Source organism: Rhinoderma darwinii, chromosome 3, assembly GCF_050947455.1.
Source record: "Rhinoderma darwinii isolate aRhiDar2 chromosome 3, aRhiDar2.hap1, whole genome shotgun sequence".
NCBI lineage: Eukaryota > Metazoa > Chordata > Amphibia > Anura > Rhinodermatidae > Rhinoderma > Rhinoderma darwinii.
Window position 1 is genome coordinate 365,915,291 of NC_134689.1, and position 19,714 is coordinate 365,935,004.

Genomic DNA, 19,714 nt, shown 5'->3' on the forward strand with positions numbered 1-19,714 from the left:
GTGACCGATTCATCCCATTCTGGAAGAAGGTTCTCAAGGCCCTTATCTTTGGGAATCCAGAAGTGGAGGGCATTGCATAGGGCAGTAACATCTGCCGCATAATTCCTGAACAACGTTTTCCTTCTGAAATACACCATACTGAGAAAAAAAGGAGACTCCAAAACAGGTGTCGTGTGTGTTTAAAGATAGAGATAACAAAAATGTCAGGGTGCATTTACTTATTTTCTTGTACTGTAGATGAAACGTTTGTCCTATACAAAACTCATTTGTGAAAAAAACCATAAAAATGTAATTTTTCATACCTATATTGTATTAATTCCTGCAAAAAAATAACAGATGAGTTCAAACTACACGTTAAAAAAATGTCAAAATCACACGCACTCTACAGTCAATTCAATAGGCACCAATCAACCTATGAGTTTATATTTAGGAGACATGCAGTAACTGGCACAAGCAGGCAGAACAAGCTTCTCATGGTGCATGTGGATGTGGGATGTGGTACTAGTGGATTTGGGAAGGGAGATTGTTCATGGGCATTGTACATTGCCATTACAAACGTGGCAGTGTCCACTTCTCAGTTTTGTCTTTTTGTCCTAGAGGTTGACTGGCCTCTATCCTTTTTCAAGCCAGTAGCAGCACTCCCATTTCATACACTCTTACAGATCATCAATCGTGTGCTTTTGCAGGGGAGAGGAGAACGGATCCTCATTCCATCATATGGTAGGCTTGGCAGCACCTAGCAGAACGGAAACAGGAAGAATGTATAGGGATATGAATTGTGTGTGCAGTATATGTTGCAATATTTGTGTATACAGCATAAGGGTAGATTGTTTGTTTGTATAGTATAGAAATGCAAGCACCTCCACTGAAAAGAGTTGTCCTACAGAAAGCCAGAAGTAAAATGGAGCATTGAATAGAATGTAAGTGAAATACAGTTGCGGTGCTTCTTTTGCCACCTGCTCATTAAAATATATCAAAAAGCCAGCTGCGTGATTGGCTGAAACTATAGCTTAGTGGTTTGAGCATCGCCTTTCAGTGCTGGGCTTTAAAGTTCAAATCCCACCTTGACAACATCTCTTCAATTTATGAGGCTTGCCTGCTTGTGCTCTTTTTTTACCCTCTTCTAAATGAAAAAAGTCAAGTAAAGCCTCATTCACTCAGTTGTGTTTTGGTCAGTATTATACTTCAGTGTTTGCAAGCCAAACTTCAGGAGTGGATCCAAAACAAGGAAGACGTGCAAATCCTTCCACTATGATAGATTTACGCTGACACTGATGTCATCGCTGTGTTTTTGGATCGATCGCCCCAATCACCAAGCCTGGCTGCATAGTCGACAACAACTGCTTCATGGGTGGGGTGGACTTATCCCATCAAGTCGTTAAGCCCTACGGTGCCATGCGTAAGACCGAAACATGGTACAAGACGCTAAGTCCGCCTCACCCAAACTGCATGGTATGATGCGTTTGTGTTGGCCAGGTATACAGGAAAATGTGACCGATTCATCCGATTCTGGAAGAAGGTTCTCAAGGCCCTTATCTTTGGGAATCCAGAAGGGGAGGGCACTGCATAGGGCAGTAACATCTGCCGCATAATTCCTGAACAACGTTTTCCTTCTGAAATACACCATACTGAGAAAAAAAGGAGACTCCAAAACAGGTGTCGTGTGTGTTTAAAGATAGAGATAACAAAAATGTCAGGGTGCATTTACTTAGTTTCTTGTACTGTAGATGAAACGTTTGTCCTATACAAAACTCATTTGTGAAAAAAACCATAAAAATGTAATTTTTCATACCTATATTGTATTAATTCCTGCAAAAAAATAACAGATGAGTTCAAACTACACGTTAAAAAAATGTCAAAATCACACGCACTCTACAGTCAATTCAATAGGCACCAATCAACCTATCAGTTTATATTTAGGAGACATGCAGTAACTGGCACAAGCAGGCAGAACAAGCTTCTCATGGTGCATGTGGATGTGGGATGTGGTACTAGTGGATGTGGGAAGGGAGATTGTTCATGGGCATTGTACATTGCCATTACAAACGTGGCAGTGTCCACTTCTCAGTTTTGTCTTTTTGTCCTAGAGGTTGACTGGCCTCTATCCTTTTTCAAGCCAGTAGCAGCACTCCCATTTCATACACTCTTACAGATCATCAATCGTGTGCTTTTGCAGGGGAGAGGAGAACGGATCCTCATTCCATCATATGGTAGGCTTGGCAGCACCTAGCAGAACGGAAACAGGAAGAATGTATAGGGATATGAATTGTGTGTGCAGTATATGTTGCAATATTTGTGTATACAGCATAAGGGTAGATTGTTTGTTTGTATAGTATAGAAATGCAAGCACCTCCGCTGAAAAGAGTTGTCCTACAGAAAGCCAGAAGTAAAATGGAGCATTGAATAGAATGTAAGTGAAATACAGTTGCGGTGCTTCTTTTGCCACCTGCTCATTAAAATATATCAAAAAGCCAGCTGCGTGATTGGCTGAAATTATAGCTTAGTGGTTAGAGCATCGCCTTTCAGTGCTGGGCTTTAAAGTTCAAATCCCACCTTGACAACATCTCTTCAATTTATGAGGCTTGCCTGCTTGTGCTCTTTTTTTACCCTCTTCTAAATGAAAAAAGTCAAGTAAAGCCTCATTCACTCAGTTGTGTTTTGGTCAGTATTATACTTCAGTGTTTGCAAGCCAAACTTCAGGAGTGGATCCAAAACAAGGAAGACGTGCAAATCCTTCCACTATGATAGATTTACGCTGACACTGATGTCATCGCTGTGTTTTTGGATCGATCACCCCAATCACCAAGCCTAGCTGCATAGTGGACTACAACTGCTTCATGGGTGGGGTGGACTTATCCCATCAAGTCGTTAAGCCCTACGGTGCCATGCGTAAGACCGAAACATGGTACAAGACGCTAAGTCCGCCTCACCCAAACTGCATGGTATGATGCGTTTGTGTTGGCCAGGTATACAGGAAAATGTGACCGATTCATCCGATTCTGGAAGAAGGTTCTCAAGGCCCTTATCTTTGGGAATCCAGAAGGGGAGGGCACTGCATAGGGCAGTAACATCTGCCGCATAATTCCTGAACAACGTTTTCCTTCTGAAATACACCATACTGAGAAAAAAAGGAGACTCCAAAACAGGTGTCGTGTGTGTTTAAAGATAGAGATAACAAAAATGCCAGGGTGCATTTACTTCGTTTCTTGTACTGTAGATGAAACGTTTGTCCTATACAAAACTCATTTGTGAAAAAAACCATAAAAATGTAATTTTTCATACCTATATTGTATTAATTCCTGCAAAAAAATAACAGATGAGTTCAAACTACACGTTAAAAAAATGTCAAAATCACACGCACTCTACAGTCAATTCAATAGGCACCAATCAACCTATGAGTTTATATTTAGGAGACATGCAGTAACTGGCACAAGCAGGCAGAACAAGCTTCTCATGGTGCATGTGGATGTGGGATGTGGTACTAGTGGATGTGGGAAGGGAGATTGTTCATGGGCATTGTACATTGCCATTACAAACGTTGGCAGTGTCCACTTCTCAGTTTTGTCTTTTTGTCCTAGAGGTTGACTGGCCTCTATCCTTTTTCAAGCCAGTAGCAGCACTCCCATTTCATACACTCTTACAGATCATCAATCGTGTGCTTTTGCAGGGGAGAGGAGAACGGATCCTCATTCCATCATATGGTAGGCTTGGCAGCACCTAGCAGAACGGAAACAGGAAGAATGTATAGGGATATGAATTGTGTGTGCAGTATATGTTGCAATATTTGTGTATACAGCATAAGGGTAGATTGTTTGTTTGTATAGTATAGAAATGCAAGCACCTTCGCTGAAAAGAGTTGTCCTACAGAAAGGCAGAAGTAAAATGGAGCATTGAATAGAATGTAAGTGAAATACAGTTGCGGTGCTTCTTTTGCCACCTGCTCATTAAAATATATCAAAAAGCCAGCTGCATGATTGGCTGAAACTATAGCTTAGTGGTTAGAGCATCGCCTTTCAGTGCTGGGCTTTAAAGTTCAAATCCCACCTTGACAACATCTCTTCAATTTATGAGGCATGCCTGCTTGTGCTCTTTTTTTACCCTCTTCTAAATGAAAAAAGTCAAGTAAAGCCTCATTCACTCAGTTGTGTTTTGGTCAGTATTATACTTCAGTGTTTGCAAGCCAAACTTCAGGAGTGGATCCAAAACAAGGAAGACGTGCAAATCCTTCCACTATGATAGATTTGCGCTGACACTGATGTCATCGCTGTGTTTTTGGATCGATCGCCCCAATCACCAAGCCTGGCTGCATAGTGGACAACAACTGCTTCATGGGTGGGGTGGACTTATCCCATCAAGTCGTTAAGCCCTACGGTGCCATGCGTAAGACCGAAACATGGTACAAGACGCTAAGTCCGCCTCACCCAAACTGCATGGTATGATGCGTTTGTGTTGGCCAGGTATACAGGAAAATGTGACCGATTCATCCGATTCTGGAAGAAGGTTCTCAAGGCCCTTATCTTTGGGAATCCAGAAGGGGAGGGCACTGCATAGGGCAGTAACATCTGCCGCATAATTCCTGAACAACGTTTTCCTTCTGAAATACACCATACTGAGAAAAAAAGGAGACTCCAAAACAGGTGTCGTGTGTGTTTAAAGATAGAGATAACAAAAATGTCAGGGTGCATTTACTTCTTTTCTTGTACTGTAGATGAAACGTTTGTCCTATACAAAACTCATTTGTGAAAAAAACCATAAAAATGTAATTTTTCATACCTATATTGTATTAATTCCTGCAAAAAAATAACAGATGAGTTCAAACTACACGTTAAAAAAATGTCTAAATCACACGCACTCTACAGTCAATTCAATAGGCACCAATCAACCTATGAGTTTATATTTAGGAGACATGCAGTAACTGGCACAAGCAGGCAGAACAAGCTTCTCATGGTGCATGTGGATGTGGGCTGTGGTACTAGTGGATTTGGGAAGGGAGATTGTTCATGGGCATTGTACATTGCCATTACAAACGTGGCAGTGTCCACTTCTCAGTTTTGTCTTTTTGTCCTAGAGGTTGACTGGCCTCTATCCTTTTTCAAGCCAGTAGCAGCACTCCCATTTCATACACTCTTACAGATCATCAATCGTGTGCTTTTGCAGGGGAGAGGAGAACGGATCCTCATTCCATCATATGGTAGGCTTGGCAGCACCTAGCAGAACGGAAACAGGAAGAATGTATAGGGATATGAATTGTGTGTGCAGTATATGTTGCAATATTTGTGTATACAGCATAAGGGTAGATTGTTTGTTTGTATAGTATAGAAATGCAAGCACCTCCGCTGAAAAGAGTTGTCCTACAGAAAGCAAGAAGTAAAATGGAGCATTGAATAGAATGTAAGTGAAATACAGTTGCGGTGCTTCTTTTGCCACCTGCTCATTAAAATATATCAAAAAGCCAGCTGCGTGATTGGCTGAAACTATAGCTTAGTGGTTAGAGCATCGCCTTTCAGTGCTGGGCTTTAAAGTTCAAATCCCACCTTGACAACATCTCTTCAATTTATGAGGCTTGCCTGCTTGTGCTCTTTTTTTACCCTCTTCTAAATGAAAAAAGTCAAGTAAAGCCTCATTCACTCAGTTGTGTTTTGGTCAGTATTATACTTCAGTGTTTGCAAGCCAAACTTCAGGAGTGGATCCAAAACAAGGAAGACGTGCAAATCCTTCCACTATGATAGATTTACGCTGACACTGATGTCATCGCTGTGTTTTTGGATCGATCGCCCCAATCACCAAGCCTGGCTGCATAGTGGACAACAACTGCTTCATGGGTGGGGTGGACTTATCCCATCAAGTCGTTAAGCCCTACGGTGCCATGCGTAAGACCGAAACATGGTACAAGACGCTAAGTCCGCCTCACCCAAACTGCATGGTATGATGCGTTTGTGTTGGCCAGGTATACAGGAAAATGTGACCGATTCATCCCATTCTGGAAGAAGGTTCTCAAGGCCCTTATATTTGGGAATCCAGAAGGGGAGGGCACTGCATAGGGCAGTAACATCTGCCGCATAATTCCTGAACAACGTTTTCCTTCTGAAATACACCATACTGAGAAAAAAAGGAGACTCCAAAACAGGTGTCGTGTGTGTTTAAAGATAGAGATAACAAAAATGTCAGGGTGCATTTACTTCGTTTCTTGTACTGTAGATGAAACGTTTGTCCTATACAAAACTCATTTGTGAAAAAAACCATAAAAATGTAATTTTTCATACCTATATTGTATTAATTCCTGCAAAAAAATAACAGATGAGTTCAAACTACACGTTAAAAAAATGTCAAAATCACACGCACTCTACAGTCAATTCAATAGGCACCAATCAACCTATGAGTTTATATTTAGGAGACATGCAGTAACTGGCACAAGCAGGCAGAACAAGCTTCTCATGGTGCATGTGGATGTGGGATGTGGTACTAGTGGATGTGGGAAGGGAGATTGTTCATGGGCATTGTACATTGCCATTACAAACGTGGCAGTGTCCACTTCTCAGTTTTGTCTTTTTGTCCTAGAGGTTGACTGGCCTCTATCCTTTTTCAAGCCAGTAGCAGCACTCCCATTTCATACACTCTTACAGATCATCAATCGTGTGCTTTTGCAGGGGAGAGGAGAACGGATCCTCATTCCATCATATGGTAGGCTTGGCAGCACCTAGCAGAACGGAAACAGGAAGAATGTATAGGGATATGAATTGTGTGTGCAGTATATGTTGCAATATTTGTGTATACAGCATAAGGGTAGATTGTTTGTTTGTATAGTATAGAAATGCAAGCACCTCCGCTGAAAAGAGTTGTCCTACAGAAAGCCAGAAGTAAAATGGAGCATTGAATAGAATGTAAGTGAAATACAGTTGCGGTGCTTCTTTTGCCACCTGCTCATTAAAATATATCAAAAAGCCAGCTGCGTGATTGGCTGAAACTATAGCTTAGTGGTTAGAGCATCGCCTTTCAGTGCTGGGCTTTAAAGTTTAAATCCCACCTTGACAACATCTCTTCAATTTAAGAGGCTTGCCTGCTTGTGCTCTTTTTTTACCCTCTTCTAAATGAAAAAAGTCAAGTAAAGCCTCATTCACTCAGTTGTGTTTTGGTCAGTATTATACTTCAGTGTTTGCAAGCCAAACTTCAGGAGTGGATCCAAAACAAGGAAGACGTGCAAATCCTTCCACTATGATAGATTTACGCTGACACTGATGTCATCGCTGTGTTTTTGGATCGATCGCCCCAATCACCAAGCCTGGCTGCATAGTGGACAACAACTGCTTCATGGGTGGGGTGGACTTATCCCATCAAGTCGTTAAGCCCTACGGTGCCATGCGTAAGACCGAAACATGGTACAAGACGCTAAGTCCGCCTCACCCAAACTGCATGGTATGATGCGTTTGTGTTGGCCAGGTATACAGGAAAATGTGACCGATTCATCCGATTCTGGAAGAAGGTTCTCAAGGCCCTTATCTTTGGGAATCCAGAAGGGGAGGGCACTGCATAGGGCAGTAACATCTGCCGCATAATTCCTGAACAACGTTTTCCTTCTGAAATACACCATACTGAGAAAAAAAGGAGACTCCAAAACAGGTGTCGTGTGTGTTTAAAGATAGAGATAACAAAAATGTCAGGGTGCATTTACTTCGTTTCTTGTACTGTAGATGAAACGTTTGTCCTATACAAAACTCATTTGTGAAAAAAACCATAAAAATGTAATTTTTCATACCTATATTGTATTAATTCCTGCAAAAAAATAACAGATGAGTTCAAACTACACGTTAAAAAAATGTCAAAATCACACGCACTCTACAGTCAATTCAATAGGCACCAATCAACCTATGAGTTTATATTTAGGAGACATGCAGTAACTGGCACAAGCAGGCAGAACAAGCTTCTCATGGTGCATGTGGATGTGGGATGTGGTACTAGTGGATGTGGGAAGGGAGATTGTTCATGGGCATTGTACATTGCCATTACAAACGTGGCAGTGTCCACTTCTCAGTTTTGTCTTTTTGTCCTAGAGGTTGACTGGCCTCTATCCTTTTTCAAGCCAGTAGCAGCACTCCCATTTCATACACTCTTACAGATCATCAATCGTGTGCTTTTGCAGGGGAGAGGAGAACGGATCCTCATTCCATCATATGGTAGGCTTGGCAGCACCTAGCAGAACGGAAACAGGAAGAATGTATAGGGATATGAATTGTGTGTGCAGTATATGTTGCAATATTTGTGTATACAGCATAAGGGTAGATTGTTTGTTTGTATAGTATAGAAATGCAAGCACCTCCGCTGAAAAGAGTTGTCCTACAGAAAGCCAGAAGTAAAATTGAGCATTGAATAGAATGTAAGTGAAATACAGTTGCGGTGCTTCTTTTGCCACCTGCTCATTAAAATATATCAAAAAGCCAGCTGCGTGATTGGCTGAAACTATAGCTTAGTGGTTAGCGCATCGCCTTTCAGTGCTGGGCTTTAAAGTTCAAATCCCACCTTGACAACATCTCTTCAATTTATGAGGCTTGCCTGCTTGTGCTCTTTTTTTACCCTCTTCTAAATGAAAAAAGTCAAGTAAAGCCTCATTCACTCAGTTGTGTTTTGGTCAGTATTATACTTCAGTGTTTGCAAGCCAAACTTCAGGAGTGGATCCAAAACAAGGAAGACGTGCAAATCCTTCCACTATGATAGATTTACGCTGACACTGATGTCATCGCTGTGTTTTTGGATCGATCGCCCCAATCACCAAGCCTGGCTGCATAGTGGACAACAACTGCTTCATGGGTGGGGTGGACTTATCCCATCAAGTCGTTAAGCCCTACGGTGCCATGCGTAAGACCGAAACATGGTACAAGACGCTAAGTCCGCCTCACCCAAACTGCATGGTATGATGCGTTTGTGTTGGCCAGGTATACAGGAAAATGTGACCGATTCATCCGATTCTGGAAGAAGGTTCTCAAGGCCCTTATCTTTGGGAATCCAGAAGGGGAGGGCACTGCATAGGGCAGTAACATCTGCCGCATAATTCCTGAACAACGTTTTCCTTCTGAAATACACCATACTGAGAAAAAAAGGAGACTCCAAAACAGGTGTCGTGTGTGTTTAAAGATAGACATAGCAAAAATGTCAGGGTGCATTTACTTAGTTTCTTGTACTGTAGATGAAACGTTTGTCCTATACAAAACTCATTTGTGAAAAAAACCATAAAAATGTAATTTTTCATACCTATATTGTATTAATTCCTGCAAAAAAATAACAGATGAGTTCAAACTACACGTTAAAAAAATGTCAAAATCACACGCACTCTACAGTCAATTCAATAGGCACCAATCAACCTATGAGTTTATATTTAGGAGACATGCAGTAACTGGCACAAGCAGGCAGAACAAGCTTCTCATGGTGCATGTGGATGTGGGATGTGGTACTAGTGGATGTGGGAAGGGAGATTGTTCATGGGCATTGTACATTGCCATTACAAACGTGGCAGTGTCCACTTCTCAGTTTTGTCTTTTTGTCCTAGAGGTTGACTGGCCTCTATCCTTTTTCAAGCCAGTAGCAGCACTCCCATTTCATACACTCTTACAGATCATCAATCGTGTGCTTTTGCAGGGGAGAGGAGAACGGATCCTCATTCCATCATATGGTAGGCTTGGCAGCACCTAGCAGAACGGAAACAGGAAGAATGTATAGGGATATGAATTGTGTGTGCAGTATATGTTGCAATATTTGTGTATACAGCATAAGGGTAGATTGTTTGTTTGTATAGTATAGAAATGCAAGCACCTCCGCTGAAAAGAGTTGTCCTACAGAAAGGCAGAAGTAAAATGGAGCATTGAATAGAATGTAAGTGAAATACAGTTGCGGTGCTTCTTTTGCCACCTGCTCATTAAAATATATCAAAAAGCCAGCTGCGTGATTGGCTGAAACTATAGCTTAGTGGTTAGAGCATCGCCTTTCAGTGCTGGGCTTTAAAGTTCAAATCCCACCTTGACAACATCTCTTCAATTTATGAGGCTTGCCTGCTTGTGCTCTTTTTTTACCCTCTTCTAAATGAAAAAAGTCAAGTAAAGCCTCATTCACTCAGTTGTGTTTTGGTCAGTATTATACTTCAGTGTTTGCAAGCCAAACTTCAGGAGTGGATCCAAAACAAGGAAGACGTGCAAATCCTTCCACTATGATAGATTTACGCTGACACTGATGTCATCGCTGTGTTTTTGGATCGATCACCCCAATCACCAAGCCTAGCTGCATAGTGGACTACAACTGCTTCATGGGTGGGGTGGACTTATCCCATCAAGTCGTTAAGCCCTACGGTGCCATGCGTAAGACCGAAACATGGTACAAGACGCTAAGTCCGCCTCACCCAAACTGCATGGTATGATGCGTTTGTGTTGGCCAGGTATACAGGAAAATGTGACCGATTCATCCGATTCTGGAAGAAGGTTCTCAAGGCCCTTATCTTTGGGAATCCAGAAGGGGAGGGCACTGCATAGGGCAGTAACATCTGCCGCATAATTCCTGAACAACGTTTTCCTTCTGAAATACACCATACTGAGAAAAAAAGGAGACTCCAAAACAGGTGTCGTGTGTGTTTAAAGATAGAGATAACAAAAATGCCAGGGTGCATTTACTTCGTTTCTTGTACTGTAGATGAAACGTTTGTCCTATACAAAACTCATTTGTGAAAAAAACCATAAAAATGTAATTTTTCATACCTATATTGTATTAATTCCTGCAAAAAAATAACAGATGAGTTCAAACTACACGTTAAAAAAATGTCAAAATCACACGCACTCTACAGTCAATTCAATAGGCACCAATCAACCTATGAGTTTATATTTAGGAGACATGCAGTAACTGGCACAAGCAGGCAGAACAAGCTTCTCATGGTGCATGTGGATGTGGGATGTGGTACTAGTGGATGTGGGAAGGGAGATTGTTCATGGGCATTGTACATTGCCATTACAAACGTTGGCAGTGTCCACTTCTCAGTTTTGTCTTTTTGTCCTAGAGGTTGACTGGCCTCTATCCTTTTTCAAGCCAGTAGCAGCACTCCCATTTCATACACTCTTACAGATCATCAATCGTGTGCTTTTGCAGGGGAGAGGAGAACGGATCCTCATTCCATCATATGGTAGGCTTGGCAGCACCTAGCAGAACGGAAACAGGAAGAATGTATAGGGATATGAATTGTGTGTGCAGTATATGTTGCAATATTTGTGTATACAGCATAAGGGTAGATTGTTTGTTTGTATAGTATATAAATGCAAGCACCTCCGCTGAAAAGAGTTGTCCTACAGAAAGCCAGAAGTAAAATGGAGCATTGAATAGAATGTAAGTGAAATACAGTTGCGGTGCTTCTTTTGCCACCTGCTCATTAAAATATATCAAAAAGCCAGCTGCGTGATTGGCTGAAACTATAGCTTAGTGGTTAGAGCATCGCCTTTCAGTGCTGGGCTTTAAAGTTCAAATCCCACCTTGACAACATCTCTTCAATTTATGAGGCTTGCCTGCTTGTGCTCTTTTTTTACCCTCTTCTAAATGAAAAAAGTCAAGTAAAGCCTCATTCACTCAGTTGTGTTTTGGTCAGTATTATACTTCAGTGTTTGCAAGCCAAACTTCAGGAGTGGATCCAAAACAAGGAAGACGTGCAAATCCTTCCACTATGATAGATTTACGCTGACACTGATGTCATTGCTGTGTTTTTGGATCGATCACCCCAATCACCAAGCCTAGCTGCATAGTGGACTACAACTGCTTCATGGGTGGGGTGGACTTATCCCATCAAGTCGTTAAGCCCTACGGTGCCATGCGTAAGACCGAAACATGGTACAAGACGCTAAGTCCGCCTCACCCAAACTGCATGGTATGATGCGTTTGTGTTGGCCAGGTATACAGGAAAATGTGACCGATTCATCCGATTCTGGAAGAAGGTTCTCAAGGCCCTTATCTTTGGGAATCCAGAAGGGGAGGGCACTGCATAGGGCAGTAACATCTGCCGCATAATTCCTGAACAACGTTTTCCTTCTGAAATACACCATACTGAGAAAAAAAGGAGACTCCAAAACAGGTGTCGTGTGTGTTTAAAGATAGAGATAACAAAAATGCCAGGGTGCATTTACTTCGTTTCTTGTACTGTAGATGAAACGTTTGTCCTATACAAAACTCATTTGTGAAAAAAACCATAAAAATGTAATTTTTCATACCTATATTGTATTAATTCCTGCAAAAAAATAACAGATGAGTTCAAACTACACGTTAAAAAAATGTCAAAATCACACGCACTCTACAGTCAATTCAATAGGCACCAATCAACCTATGAGTTTATATTTAGGAGACATGCAGTAACTGGCACAAGCAGGCAGAACAAGCTTCTCATGGTGCATGTGGATGTGGGATGTGGTACTAGTGGATGTGGGAAGGGAGATTGTTCATGGGCATTGTACATTGCCATTACAAACGTTGGCAGTGTCCACTTCTCAGTTTTGTCTTTTTGTCCTAGAGGTTGACTGGCCTCTATCCTTTTTCAAGCCAGTAGCAGCACTCCCATTTCATACACTCTTACAGATCATCAATCGTGTGCTTTTGCAGGGGAGAGGAGAACGGATCCTCATTCCATCATATGGTAGGCTTGGCAGCACCTAGCAGAACGGAAACAGGAAGAATGTATAGGGATATGAATTGTGTGTGCAGTATATGTTGCAATATTTGTGTATACAGCATAAGGGTAGATTGTTTGTTTGTATAGTATATAAATGCAAGCACCTCCGCTGAAAAGAGTTGTCCTACAGAAAGGCAGAAGTAAAATGGAGCATTGAATAGAATGTAAGTGAAATACAGTTGCGGTGCTTCTTTTGCCACCTGCTCATTAAAATATATCAAAAAGCCAGCTGCGTGATTGGCTGAAACTATAGCTTAGTGGTTAGAGCATCGCCTTTCAGTGCTGGGCTTTAAAGTTCAAATCCCACCTTGACAACATCTCTTCAATTTATGAGGCATGCCTGCTTGTGCTCTTTTTTTACCCTCTTCTAAATGAAAAAAGTCAAGTAAAGCCTCATTCACTCAGTTGTGTTTTGGTCAGTATTATACTTCAGTGTTTGCAAGCCAAACTTCAGGAGTGGATCCAAAACAAGAAAGACGTGCAAATCCTTCCACTATGATAGATTTGCGCTGACACTGATGTCATCGCTGTGTTTTTGGATCGATCGCCCCAATCACCAAGCCTGGCTGCATAGTGGACAACAACTGCTTCATGGGTGGGGTGGACTTATCCCATCAAGTCGTTAAGCCCTACGGTGCCATGCGTAAGACCGAAACATGGTACAAGACGCTAAGTCCGCCTCACCCAAACTGCATGGTATGATGCGTTTGTGTTGGCCAGGTATACAGGAAAATGTGACCGATTCATCCGATTCTGGAAGAAGGTTCTCAAGGCCCTTATCTTTGGGAATCCAGAAGGGGAGGGCACTGCATAGGGCAGTAACATCTGCCGCATAATTCCTGAACAACGTTTTCCTTCTGAAATACACCATACTGAGAAAAAAAGGAGACTCCAAAACAGGTGTCGTGTGTGTTTAAAGATAGAGATAACAAAAATGTCAGGGTGCATTTACTTCTTTTCTTGTACTGTAGATGAAACGTTTGTCCTATACAAAACTCATTTGTGAAAAAAACCATAAAAATGTAATTTTTCATACCTATATTGTATTAATTCCTGCAAAAAAATAACAGATGAGTTCAAACTACACGTTAAAAAAATGTCAAAATCACACGCACTCTACAGTCAATTCAATAGGCACCAATCAACCTATGAGTTTATATTTAGGAGACATGCAGTAACTGGCACAAGCAGGCAGAACAAGCTTCTCATGGTGCATGTGGATGTGGGATGTGGTACTAGTGGATGTGGGAAGGGAGATTGTTCATGGGCATTGTACATTGCCATTACAAACGTGGCAGTGTCCACTTCTCAGTTTTGTCTTTTTGTCCTAGAGGTTGACTGGCCTCTATCCTTTTTCAAGCCAGTAGCAGCACTCCCATTTCATACACTCTTACAGATCATCAATCGTGTGCTTTTGCAGGGGAGAGGAGAACGGATCCTCATTCCATCATATGGTAGGCTTGGCAGCACCTAGCAGAACGGAAACAGGAAGAATGTATAGGGATATGAATTGTGTGTGCAGTATATGTTGCAATATTTGTGTATACAGCATAAGGGTAGATTGTTTGTTTGTATAGTATATAAATGCAAGCACCTCCGCTGAAAAGAGTTGTCCTACAGAAAGCCAGAAGTAAAATGGAGCATTGAATAGAATGTAAGTGAAATACAGTTGCGGTGCTTCTTTTGCCACCTGCTCATTAAAATATATCAAAAAGCCAGCTGCGTGATTGGCTGAAACTATAGCTTAGTGGTTAGAGCATCGCCTTTCAGTGCTGGGCTTTAAAGTTTAAATCCCACCTTGACAACATCTCTTCAATTTAAGAGGCTTGCCTGCTTGTGCTCTTTTTTTACCCTCTTCTAAATGAAAAAAGTCAAGTAAAGCCTCATTCACTCAGTTGTGTTTTGGTCAGTATTATACTTCAGTGTTTGCAAGCCAAACTTCAGGAGTGGATCCAAAACAAGGAAGACGTGCAAATCCTTCCACTATGATAGATTTACGCTGACACTGATGTCATCGCTGTGTTTTTGGATCGATCGCCCCAATCACCAAGCCTGGCTGCATAGTGGACAACAACTGCTTCATGGGTGGGGTGGACTTATCCCATCAAGTCGTTAAGCCCTACGGTGCCATGCGTAAGACCGAAACATGGTACAAGACGCTAAGTCCGCCTCACCCAAACTGCATGGTATGATGCGTTTGTGTTGGCCAGGTATACAGGAAAATGTGACCGATTCATCCGATTCTGGAAGAAGGTTCTCAAGGCCCTTATCTTTGGGAATCCAGAAGGGGAGGGCACTGCATAGGGCAGTAACATCTGCCGCATAATTCCTGAACAACGTTTTCCTTCTGAAATACACCATACTGAGAAAAAAAGGAGACTCCAAAACAGGTGTCGTGTGTGTTTAAAGATAGAGATAACAAAAATGTCAGGGTGCATTTACTTCTTTTCTTGTACTGTAGATGAAACGTTTGTCCTATACAAAACTCATTTGTGAAAAAAACCATAAAAATGTAATTTTTCATACCTATATTGTATTAATTCCTGCAAAAAAATAACAGATGAGTTCAAACTACACGTTAAAAAAATGTCAAAATCACACGCACTCTACAGTCAATTCAATAGGCACCAATCAACCTATGAGTTTATATTTAGGAGACATGCAGTAACTGGCACAAGCAGGCAGAACAAGCTTCTCATGGTGCATGTGGATGTGGGATGTGGTACTAGTGGATGTGGGAAGGGAGATTGTTCATGGGCATTGTACATTGCCATTACAAACGTGGCAGTGTCCACTTCTCAGTTTTGTCTTTTTGTCCTAGAGGTTGACTGGCCTCTATCCTTTTTCAAGCCAGTAGCAGCACTCCCATTTCATACACTCTTACAGATCATCAATCGTGTGCTTTTGCAGGGGAGAGGAGAACGGATCCTCATTCCATCATATGGTAGGCTTGGCAGCACCTAGCAGAACGGAAACAGGAAGAATGTATAGGGATATGAATTGTGTGTGCAGTATATGTTGCAATATTTGTGTATACAGCATAAGGGTAGATTGTTTGTTTGTATAGTATATAAATGCAAGCACCTCCGCTGAAAAGAGTTGTCCTACAGAAAGCCAGAAGTAAAATGGAGCATTGAATAGAATGTAAGTGAAATACAGTTGCGGTGCTTCTTTTGCCACCTGCTCATTAAAATATATCAAAAAGCCAGCTGCGTGATTGGCTGAAACTATAGCTTAGTGGTTAGAGCATCGCCTTTCAGTGCTGGGCTTTAAAGTTTAAATCCCACCTTGACAACATCTCTTCAATTTAAGAGGCTTGCCTGCTTGTGCTCTTTTTTTACCCTCTTCTAAATGAAAAAAGTCAAGTAAAGCCTCATTCACTCAGTTGTGTTTTGGTCAGTATTATACTTCAGTGTTTGCAAGCCAAACTTCAGGAGTGGATCCAAAACAAGGAAGACGTGCAAATCCTTCCACTATGATAGATTTACGCTGACACTGATGTCATCGCTGTGTTTTTGGATCGATCGCCCCAATCACCAAGCCTGGCTGCATAGTGGACAACAACTGCTTCATGGGTGGGGTGGACTTATCCCATCAAGTCGTTAAGCCCTACGGTGCCATGCGTAAGACCGAAACATGGTACAAGACGCTAAGTCCGCCTCACCCAAACTGCATGGTATGATGCGTTTGTGTTGGCCAGGTATACAGGAAAATGTGACCGATTCATCCGATTCTGGAAGAAGGTTCTCAAGGCCCTTATCTTTGGGAATCCAGAAGGGGAGGGCACTGCATAGGGCAGTAACATCTGCCGCATAATTCCTGAACAACGTTTTCCTTCTGAAATACACCATACTGAGAAAAAAAGGAGACTCCAAAACAGGTGTCGTGTGTGTTTAAAGATAGAGATAACAAAAATGTCAGGGTGCATTTACTTCTTTTCTTGTACTGTAGATGAAACGTTTGTCCTATACAAAACTCATTTGTGAAAAAAACCATAAAAATGTAATTTTTCATACCTATATTGTATTAATTCCTGCAAAAAAATAACAGATGAGTTCAAACTACACGTTAAAAAAATGTCTAAATCACACGCACTCTACAGTCAATTCAATAGGCACCAATCAACCTATGAGTTTATATTTAGGAGACATGCAGTAACTGGCACAAGCAGGCAGAACAAGCTTCTCATGGTGCATGTGGATGTGGGCTGTGGTACTAGTGGATTTGGGAAGGGAGATTGTTCATGGGCATTGTACATTGCCATTACAAACGTGGCAGTGTCCACTTCTCAGTTTTGTCTTTTTGTCCTAGAGGTTGACTGGCCTCTATCCTTTTTCAAGCCAGTAGCAGCACTCCCATTTCATACACTCTTACAGATCATCAATCGTGTGCTTTTGCAGGGGAGAGGAGAACGGATCCTCATTCCATCATATGGTAGGCTTGGCAGCACCTAGCAGAACGGAAACAGGAAGAATGTATAGGGATATGAATTGTGTGTGCAGTATATGTTGCAATATTTGTGTATACAGCATAAGGGTAGATTGTTTGTTTGTATAGTATAGAAATGCAAGCACCTCCGCTGAAAAGAGTTGTCCTACAGAAAGCAAGAAGTAAAATGGAGCATTGAATAGAATGTAAGTGAAATACAGTTGCGGTGCTTCTTTTGCCACCTGCTCATTAAAATATATCAAAAAGCCAGCTGCGTGATTGGCTGAAACTATAGCTTAGTGGTTAGAGCATCGCCTTTCAGTGCTGGGCTTTAAAGTTCAAATCCCACCTTGACAACATCTCTTCAATTTATGAGGCTTGCCTGCTTGTGCTCTTTTTTTACCCTCTTCTAAATGAAAAAAGTCAAGTAAAGCCTCATTCACTCAGTTGTGTTTTGGTCAGTATTATACTTCAGTGTTTGCAAGCCAAACTTCAGGAGTGGATCCAAAACAAGGAAGACGTGCAAATCCTTCCACTATGATAGATTTACGCTGACACTGATGTCATCGCTGTGTTTTTGGATCGATCGCCCCAATCACCAAGCCTGGCTGCATAGTGGACAACAACTGCTTCATGGGTGGGGTGGACTTATCCCATCAAGTCGTTAAGCCCTACGGTGCCATGCGTAAGACCGAAACATGGTACAAGACGCTAAGTCCGCCTCACCCAAACTGCATGGTATGATGCGTTTGTGTTGGCCAGGTATACAGGAAAATGTGACCGATTCATCCCATTCTGGAAGAAGGTTCTCAAGGCCCTTATATTTGGGAATCCAGAAGGGGAGGGCACTGCATAGGGCAGTAACATCTGCCGCATAATTCCTGAACAACGTTTTCCTTCTGAAATACACCATACTGAGAAAAAAAGGAGACTCCAAAACAGGTGTCGTGTGTGTTTAAAGATAGAGATAACAAAAATGTCAGGGTGCATTTACTTCGTTTCTTGTACTGTAGATGAAACGTTTGTCCTATACAAAACTCATTTGTGAAAAAAACCATAAAAATGTAATTTTTCATACCTATATTGTATTAATTCCTGCAAAAAAATAACAGATGAGTTCAAACTACACGTTAAAAAAATGTCAAAATCACACGCACTCTACAGTCAATTCAATAGGCACCAATCAACCTATGAGTTTATATTTAGGAGACATGCAGTAACTGGCACAAGCAGGCAGAACAAGCTTCTCATGGTGCATGTGGATGTGGGATGTGGTACTAGTGGATGTGGGAAGGGAGATTGTTCATGGGCATTGTACATTGCCATTACAAACGTGGCAGTGTCCACTTCTCAGTTTTGTCTTTTTGTCCTAGAGGTTGACTGGCCTCTATCCTTTTTCAAGCCAGTAGCAGCACTCCCATTTCATACACTCTTACAGATCATCAATCGTGTGCTTTTGCAGGGGAGAGGAGAACGGATCCTCATTCCATCATATGGTAGGCTTGGCAGCACCTAGCAGAACGGAAACAGGAAGAATGTATAGGGATATGAATTGTGTGTGCAGTATATGTTGCAATATTTGTGTATACAGCATAAGGGTAGATTGTTTGTTTGTATAGTATAGAAATGCAAGCACCTCCGCTGAAAAGAGTTGTCCTACAGAAAGCCAGAAGTAAAATGGAGCATTGAATAGAATGTAAGTGAAATACAGTTGCGGTGCTTCTTTTGCCACCTGCTCATTAAAATATATCAAAAAGCCAGCTGCGTGATTGGCTGAAACTATAGCTTAGTGGTTAGAGCATCGCCTTTCAGTGCTGGGCTTTAAAGTTTAAATCCCACCTTGACAACATCTCTTCAATTTAAGAGGCTTGCCTGCTTGTGCTCTTTTTTTACCCTCTTCTAAATGAAAAAAGTCAAGTAAAGCCTCATTCACTCAGTTGTGTTTTGGTCAGTATTATACTTCAGTGTTTGCAAGCCAAACTTCAGGAGTGGATCCAAAACAAGGAAGACGTGCAAATCCTTCCACTATGATAGATTTACGCTGACACTGATGTCATCGCTGTGTTTTTGGATCGATCGCCCCAATCACCAAGCCTGGCTGCATAGTGGACAACAACTGCTTCATGGGTGGGGTGGACTTATCCCATCAAGTCGTTAAGCCCTACGGTGCCATGCGTAAGACCGAAACATGGTACAAGACGCTAAGTCCGCCTCACCCAAACTGCATGGTATGATGCGTTTGTGTTGGCCAGGTATACAGGAAAATGTGACCGATTCATCCGATTCTGGAAGAAGGTTCTCAAGGCCCTTATCTTTGGGAATCCAGAAGGGGAGGGCACTGCATAGGGCAGTAACATCTGCCGCATAATTCCTGAACAACGTTTTCCTTCTGAAATACACCATACTGAGAAAAAAAGGAGACTCCAAAACAGGTGTCGTGTGTGTTTAAAGATAGAGATAACAAAAATGTCAGGGTGCATTTACTTCGTTTCTTGTACTGTAGATGAAACGTTTGTCCTATACAAAACTCATTTGTGAAAAAAACCATAAAAATGTAATTTTTCATACCTATATTGTATTAATTCCTGCAAAAAAATAACAGATGAG